Source organism: Loxodonta africana, chromosome Y, assembly GCF_030014295.1.
Source record: "Loxodonta africana isolate mLoxAfr1 chromosome Y, mLoxAfr1.hap2, whole genome shotgun sequence".
Classification (NCBI taxonomy): Eukaryota; Metazoa; Chordata; class Mammalia; order Proboscidea; family Elephantidae; genus Loxodonta; species Loxodonta africana.
In genome coordinates, this window is record NC_087370.1 from 19,493,683 (window position 1) to 19,502,432 (window position 8,750).

Consider the following 8,750-nt stretch of genomic DNA (forward strand, 5'->3'; position numbering starts at 1 on the left):
AGCTCAAATTCAACAGCTGCTCTTTAGAAACCCTATGGAGCAGTTCTACTCTGTCCTATAAGGTCTCTATGAGATGGAATTGACTCCATGGAATAGGGTTTTTTTTTTAATCTTTACAGAAACTGACTGCCACCTCTTTCTTCTATGGAGCAGCTGGTGGATTTGAACCACTGACCTTTTGGTTAGCAGCAAAGTACTTAATCACCACACCACAAGGCTTCTTCTCTGTCGGGCATAGACATAGCCGATTTTGAGATTGGTCCTTGTAGAAAAACGTCAGGAGTCAAATTTGAAAAGTTAGTGGGAGACCTTGAACTTCTGGCTAAGAAATTTGTTATTTCTACCTGTTTACTACTTACAGTCTTCTTCCATGCCCTTGGGAAAATTGGTTTCCTCATTTGAAAAAAAAAATGGTCTGTTAATATTTAATGTAGAAGGGTCTTGTGAAATCTAAGTAGGAACTGTACTTAAATTATTTATCACATTCTCTCATGCCTGAGATATGCTCAGAATATGGGTTTCCTTTCATCCCAACTAAAATAGCCTCCAGGCTTAAGCAGGAGGGTTCCAGGAAGAATGCAACGTTTAAGAAATGTTTATTGCTGGGAGAAAGAAAACAACAAAGTTAGAAATAAATTGAAAACAGAATAAAAAGAAACCTGATAAAATAATAAATCTGAATTCTGGCATTTTGAGAACTAGTGAAGTAAAAGAAAAACCCCAGAGCCAAAGTGAAACAAGAAGTTGGTATCACTGGAGAAACTTGGCAGCTGCTACCTCTTGTAGGTGAGCAAGGTGAACACCTTCAGCGATAAACTAAACCTGTCGCTGTGGAGTCCATACCGACTCACAGCGACCCTATAAGACAGAGCACAACCACACAGGGTTTTGAAGGAGCAGCTGGTGGGTTTGTTGTTATTTTCAAGCATTTTATTCATTTATTTTATTGTTGTTGTTGAGAATATACACAGCAGATCAAATTCAACAGTTTCTACACGTACGATTCAGTGACGTTGATTACATTCTTGGAGTTGTGTAACCATTCTGACCCTCCTTTTCCAAATTGTTCGTCCACCATTAGCATAAGCTCACTGCCCCCGAAGCTTCTTATCTAATCCTGCCGTTGTCACTTTGATCCCATATAAAAGCCAAAAACCAGTTGCCACTGAGTCAATTCTGTCTTATAGCAACCCTGTAGGACAGAGGAAACTGTCCCATATGGTTTCCAAGGAGCAGCTGGTGGGTTCGAACTGCCGATCTTTTGGCTAGCAGCTGAGCTCTTAACCACTGCACCATCAGGGCCCCTTGACCCCATATAAATAGTTCTTCAAAGAGCATAATGCTAAAGACAGACATTCTTTAGTAATTAAGCTAAAATGTTATGTGGCTAAGGAGCCCCGATGGTGCAGTGGTTAAAGCGCTTGGCTGCCAACCAAAAGGTTGATGGTTTGAACACACCAGCCGCTCTGCAGGAAAAAGATGTGGCAGTCTGCTTCCATAAAGATTACAGCCTTGGCAACCCTACAGGGCAGATTTACTCTGTCCTATAGCATCGCTGAGAGTCAGAATTGACTCGACAGCAGTGAGGTTTTTTTTGGTTGTCTGGTTCAAAGAAGACTTGCCCCAATCCACATTCATGAAAAAATGAGGACGGTAGAAAATATCCCTGTGATTTGAGTGTATGACATGCAAAGGAAGGGAAACTGTTATTGGTCTTGAACCAGCAGCATCGGCCCCACTTGGGAGCTCGCTGCAAACCCAGGATTTCAAGTCCTTTCTCTCCCCCACCCCCCACCTGCTGAACCTAAAAATCGAGGATTTTAACAAGAGCCCCAGCAGATCTGTGTGCACATTAGACTCGGAAGTACTGTGTTCTGAAACAGGAAATAAGAAATCTCGGCGGCCCCCACCAGTGCAGAGTTGGACCTTGGACGGCTGAGCATGGTGCTCACGGTAGATGGTTCGTCTGCCCGTCTGTGTTCTCTGAGTCTCATGGGGGTTTTATCAGAAGACCAACATGTCACTTTAGCACAATGACCCTTATTCCAACAATGATTGGAAAAGGCAACCCTTTCCGCCCCTTTCTTAAAGCTTGCAAATAATAGCTGTCAGAACCAAAGAATGAGTTTGGGCAAGCTGTCTGCTGAGTCATTATAAAAAGAGCACTTCTGTGTGCTGGGAGAATGGGGAAGCGGCTGTGCTGGGAGCAGGACCTCTTCCTTTGTTTATCTGTAGCTGCAAGTCACGGAGGTGTGGGGGACAGGAATTCTTATGCCCTGTCTAAGGTTCCTGCTTTTCCCTTTTCCTTTTAAGAAGCCAGATGTGAACGCTAGCACCATTAAAAAGCCCAAAGGAGACTATAATGGTTAGAGGCTAACGTAGCTTGTCCTGCCTAAAGGACAAGTGGGTTCATGCAGATCTTTCCACCTGTATATAACTTTGTCGTTGTAGCTGCCCTTGGGTCGTCTCTGACTCACGGCAACCCCACGTACAACAGAAGGAAACATTGCCCGCTCCTGCGCCAGTTTCATGATCATTGGTACATTTGGGTCCGTTGTTGTGGGTACTATGTCAACCCATCTTGTGGACGGTTTCTCTCGTTTTTGCTGACCCTCCACTTTACCAACCATAACGTCCTTTTCTAGCGATTGGCAGGGCTGAATTATCCAACAGGCGAGGTAAGCACGGTGCTTACCTTGCTTACCAGATCATCTGTAGTGAACAATTTCACATTTTTTCCACCACATCAGCGATTCTGCTTCCAGGTGTGGCTGACATCTGTCTCTCTCCCAACCCCACAACACCCTCCTACAGAATCAAAACCTCTTTTGAAATTTACAGTCCAAGATAGGGATGGTTTATCCAGTAAGCAAGGCCCATGTGAATTTGGTCACTACGGATTAGTAAGAAAGCACAGGTAAGCCTGTGCTTACTTGCTTACAGGATAATCTGCCCCTGGCTATTGGTCTTTTCTGATGACATGTCCAAAGTAAGTGAGCCAAAGTCTTGCCATTCTTGCTTCTAAGGAGCGTTCTGGAAAAAAAAAAAAAAATTATATATATTATTTACGTCTCTGTACAGTTCATACTTTTTTGATATAATTGTTATTGCTACATAGTCCTCTGTATATGAATATTACATATTTTATTTAACCTGTCTACAATTATCAGGCATTTAAGTTGTTGCCAATTGTGCTAAAACAACATTGTCGTTAAAGTATTCTTCATATCCGTGTTTATTTCCTTTGAAGCCCTGATGGCACAGTGGTTAAGAGCTTGGCTGCTAACCAACAGGCTTGGCGGTTCGAATGCACCAGCCGCTCCTTGGAAACCCTATGGGGCAGTTCTGCCCTGTCCTGTAGGTTCACTATGAGTCGACTCAATGTCAACGAGTTTGGGTTTTGGTTTTATTTCCTTTAGGTACATTCCACTGTGGGGTTTGGTATTTTTTTGGATGTGATGCAAGGGTTAAGAGCAACAGCTGCTAACCAAAAGGTCAGCAGTTCGAATCTACCAGCCATTCCTTTGAAACTCTACGTGGCAGTTCTACTCAGTCCTATAGGGTCACTATGAGTAGGAATCAACTGGACGGCAATGGGTTTGGGTTTTTGTTTTTTTCTGTGTCCATGCTGCTCCTTGTAACTCAGCAGTGATGAGGCTTACAATCCACCCTACAGTGATATGGCCTCATTAACATGACAAGAAAGCCCTATTCCCAAAGGGGATCACATCCACAGGTATTAAAAAGCAAGCAAGAAAGAAACTTTGCTGTGGAGGCAATTCTGACTCCGCAGCAGCCCGATAGGACAGAGCAGGACTGCCCGCTTAGGGTGGAACAGACTGCCACAGCTGTCTCCTGTGGAGCCGCTGGTGAGTTTGAACTGCGGACCTTTCATTTAGCAGCTGAGCGCTTTAACCGCTGCTCCACCAGGACTCCTTTCCACATGTATAGGGGTTAGAATTCCATGTCCTATTTTAGGGGACACAATTCAACCCATAACAATCCCAAACAGAGAAATGACCCTATGCAGAACTTCTTCGTATTTTGAACAGGTATTTATGGGATTCCTTCTATAAGAGCAAAACTCCTGAGCCCATAGCCTTTCCAGGTTGGAGTAGTAAATATGTCTCTCTTTTTTAAGAATTGAGAGATCTCATAATAAAATATTAGATGATTTCCTCTAATGCCGAGGTCCTTGTGACTCCTTTAAGGAAACCTCTCACACAGAGGAGTAATATTATTTTCCCCACATTTTTGCAAGACTGTTGATCAAGATAAAAACCTACCTTGCCTAAAAAAAAAAAAAAAAATACCAAACCGGCTACCGTCGAGTCAATTCTGACTCTTGCGACTGTATAGGACAGGGTAGAACTGCCCCATACGGTTTCCAAGGAGCACCTGGTGGATTTGAACTGCCAATCTTTTGGTTAGCAGCTGTAGCTCTTAACCCCTACGCCACCAGGGTTTCCATCTTGTCTAGGTGGGGGGAAAAATTTGGATTTCCTCTACTTCCTTGAATGTAAAATGTTTGGCCAGATCTCTGGCAATGGATGGAGCCTCGAGATAAAAAGTTGTGATTCGCATACATCAGAAGAACCCAAGAGTTGAGAATGAGTTTGTAAAAGATAATTTTTAGCATAGACTGTAACTGGTCTGCCAGAGTACATACCCGTTATCTGCTTTTTTTAACTTATTCCCTATTTTCCAGGACATAATGGATAATTGTGCTTCAGAATTTGAAAGTAAAATGTGGCATTTACATCAACATTCTGTGTTCACCTTTATACCTCTTAGCTTCGGCAGGTTGCTACTGCAAAAAACAATAAAAAAAAAAAAAAGTTTCTTTATGAAGGCGCTCCTTAAATTGCATAACTTGGGTGACTTTTGACCCAGAGTGGGTAGCTAGCTCTCTTTTTTTGCAAGACTTGATCCAAACTTTAATCTTCCTAGCCAAACAATGCTTACCTCTTTGAAGAAGAAAGGACGCAGGTTGCCATGTATCGTATACAGGATTTAAAATAAATAAATAAATAAAACCTGTTGTCATAGAGACAGTTCCAACTTACGACGACCCCATCGGTGTGTAACCCAGTAGACAGGTGTTCGTTGGATTTTCATGGCTGCAGTCTCAAGCGACGCAGATCACCAGGCCTTTGTCCCACAGAGCCACTGGGTGGGTGTGAACCGCCACCTCTTTTAAATATTGGGAGATTTCATATTAATATATTAGAGAGATGAGCGCTTAACGATTGCATCACTAGAGCTCAGCCTAGAGGGCCTCTTTAAGGAGCCCTGGTAGTGCAGTGGTTAAAGCGCTTGGCTGCTAACTGAAAGGTTGGTGATTTGAACCCACCAGCTGCTCTACAGGAGAAAGATGTGGCAGCCTGCTTCTGTAAAGATTACAGCCTTGGAAACCCTGTGGGGCAGCTCTTCTCTGTCCTATAGGGTCGCTGTGAGTCAGAATTGACTCCGTGGCAGCGGACTGAGTTGGGTTGGCTTAGAGGGGTTCTCTAGATCCTTACCAAAAACCCAACCCCATTGACATCGAGTGAACTCCAGGTCATGGCGACCCCTTGTGTGTCAGAGTAGAACTTCTCCATAGGGCTTTCTTGGCTCTAATCTTTATGGAAGCAGATCTCCAGGCCTTTCTTCAGTGGCACCACTGGGTGGCTTCGAACCGGCAACCTTTAACCTAGTAGTCAAGTACCAACTGCTACCCAGGGACCTATGGAAGGAAACACACACCCAAAAAGGCGGCGGCACAGAAAAACCGAGAGCTCCCACCTATGCGAGTAGGGACTGCGGAGTCACACACCTCATGCGTTTGATCATCGGTGGAAGGTGCCCCTGGCAAGAACTGTTTATCATCTGTCAGGTGCTGCGTTGGAACAGATGATGGGGAGCGAGGTACGCTTTGCTTCACCTGTTCAGTATAAAGTCCTTGGCCTGCCAGTAATGCTGTACTTACTGACTGCAGGACTGACTTAATAGGCAGCTGCCAAACCCAGGACCACAGACAGGCAGGTTTTTATATAGTGCACACACAGACACATACAAACCCACCTACATTTATTTATAAAAGTATATATTCACTAAAGACGAAGCTGGTTGCATAAGATAGCCACAGAGATAAATGACAAATTATGTTTTGCTAATTTTTTTTTTTTTTTTAATATAAATGCTTGTAATGGGTTGCATACCACCCACCTGTCTGTTTCTTGTATTTTGGTGGCTGGCATGTTGCTGTGATGCTGGAAGCTGTGCCACTGGTATTTCAAATCCAGCAGGGTCACCCACAGTGGACAGGTTTCATGGAGCTTCCAGACCCAGACAGACTAGGAAGAAAGGCCTGATGGACTGCTTCTGAAAAGCGGTCAGTGAAAACCCTGTGGATTCCCACAGAATATTATCCAACTCCCTTGCTTTGGACACACCATCAGGAGGGGTCAATCACTGGAAGAGGACATCGCACTTGGTGAAGTAGAGGACCAGTGAGGGCGAGAGAGACCCTCCGTGAGATAGATTGCCCTGCAGATGCAACAGTGGACTCACACATACCTAAGATCATGAAGATGGCACAGGACAGGGCAAGGTTTCCTTCTGTTGTACATGGGGTTGCCGTGTGTTGGAGCTGACTCGACAACAGCCACAACAGCGGGCATGGAGCAGCCTAAGAGTTAAATATCTCTGAGTTAGCATTCTAAACATTAAAGATGTGTTTTAATCAGCAAGCAGGATTGTTAATGCACTCCCTACAGCTGAGACTACAGGAAGAGTAAGAAAGAACTGGAAAGGAAGGCAATTGATCTTAGGGCTGCATTTTACAGGGACTGCAGCCTGGCCACAGCTCCAAAGGGCCCTGGATTCCTTCCCCTCCAGCTGTGGCTCTTCGCATTTCAACATCCTCCCGTGGAAGAGCGGCCCCCCTTCAATTTCCTGATTTACACCAACTTGCTCAGTGGCAATTAGGAACAGAAATAGCAATAGCAAACGCTATTATTGTATGGGCTACATACACTCCCATCCTATTGTACATAACAAATTTACCTAATTATTCCTTTAGTGGAAGAGTGTTGGGAGCTCACAGAGCCGTGGGGACCAAGAGTGCAATGAGTTGTCGTTATTGTTAGTTGCCATCAAGTCGACTCTGACTCGTGCAGGATCCTAGTGTTTCAGAGTAGAACTGTGCTCCGTAGGGCTTTCCATGTCTGACTTTTCCGAAGCTCAGTTCCCAGCCAGTGCACCTCATATGCAGCCACTACCCATCTGTCAGCGGAGGTTTGTGTGTTGCTGTGATGCTGAACAGGTTTCAGCGGAGCTTCCAGACCAAGACAGACTAGGAAGAAAGGCCTGATGATCTACTTCTGAAAACCAGCCAATGAAAACCCTATGAATCACAATGGTCCAACCCACAACCAATCATGGGGATGGCACAGGACCGGACAGCATGTCATTCCATCGTGCATGGGGTCGCCACTAGTGGGGGGGGGCCACCTCGATAGCATCAAATAACACCACCTCTTCCTAGTTGCAGCGTTCTGCCTATGACATAGTAATTTAAGTTCTCTCTAGAGCTAGAAGCACGATCAAGACTCACTCTCTTAGTTGACATTGGAGGTCTTGGCTAAGTCCGTTTGTAGGAAAAAAAAGAAAAAAAAGCATGCATGGTGCCAGCCAGTGAAAACAATACGATGATTCTAGAGATGTTGGTGGAGAGTTTATTTCACTCACCCAAAGCAAGCCAGCCAAAAAAGCAAACAGTCCTACCTTCTCAAGTGTTTATAGGAAACGTAAGCTCCTTCTACAGGAAGTTTATGGGAAAAGTAATCTCCTTCTAAAGGAAGTCTATAACATGGAGTTCCATTCTTGGTCACTCAGAATGTGTGATAACGTGGTTTTGGAAGCAAGCAGAGCACTTAAGGAAGGACAGACATAGTTATCTTGCATTTTCAGTAATTGTTTGCAGACAGAAAGAACAGGTCCAAGTTTTGCTGTGGCCATTAAGGTGTGTCTGTAATTCTTAGCTCCTCTGTGTTTTATAAGGTGTGTTTATTCAGGTATATTTTTAGATACTCTAATTCCACGGCACACTTCCGTCTCCCCATTAGCACAAGGCAGACACAACTGCAGAAGTTGTTTGAACGTTTCAGGTGGCAGGGCTCTCTCAAGAGCATTTTCTCTGTCTTAAAAAAAAAAAAAAATTTTTTTTTTTTTTTAAAAACACAGCCTCATCCCCTTAGGAAAAAGCAAGGCATGCTATATTGGAATCTACCTAGTGCCTCAGAGTACCCACATCCACTCCTCTTCCTCCTACACCTTCCCTATCCTGCTCAACATACCTTTTATTCAAAGACCAAAACCTGCCAGGACAAGTACACCCACATGCTGGCCACTTATTCAGGAGATGTGTCAAAGAGAGAAATTGATAGCCGATATCTTGCTTTGATCTGGGGGTTTTCTTCACTTGAAAGAAATTCCTGACCAAAATGAATCCCCCAGAGGCTTTTCCTTCATCCAGAATTGCAAATCCTTTCTTCCCGGTTTGAAGCCGCTCTTAGTAAATTTGAATTCCAAAAGATATGGCTGAGTGGAGGGCCAGAGGCCACCTCATGACCTGGTATCAGTTGATCTGAGTAAAAGCCAAAGGGCAGGGTTCAGTGGATCATGTTAAGTAAGGTTAGCTGGTGGTTGACCTGTTCTTCTTCCTCCCCTTCTCTTTAAGAGCCTCATTGTACCTAGTCTTTGAACGA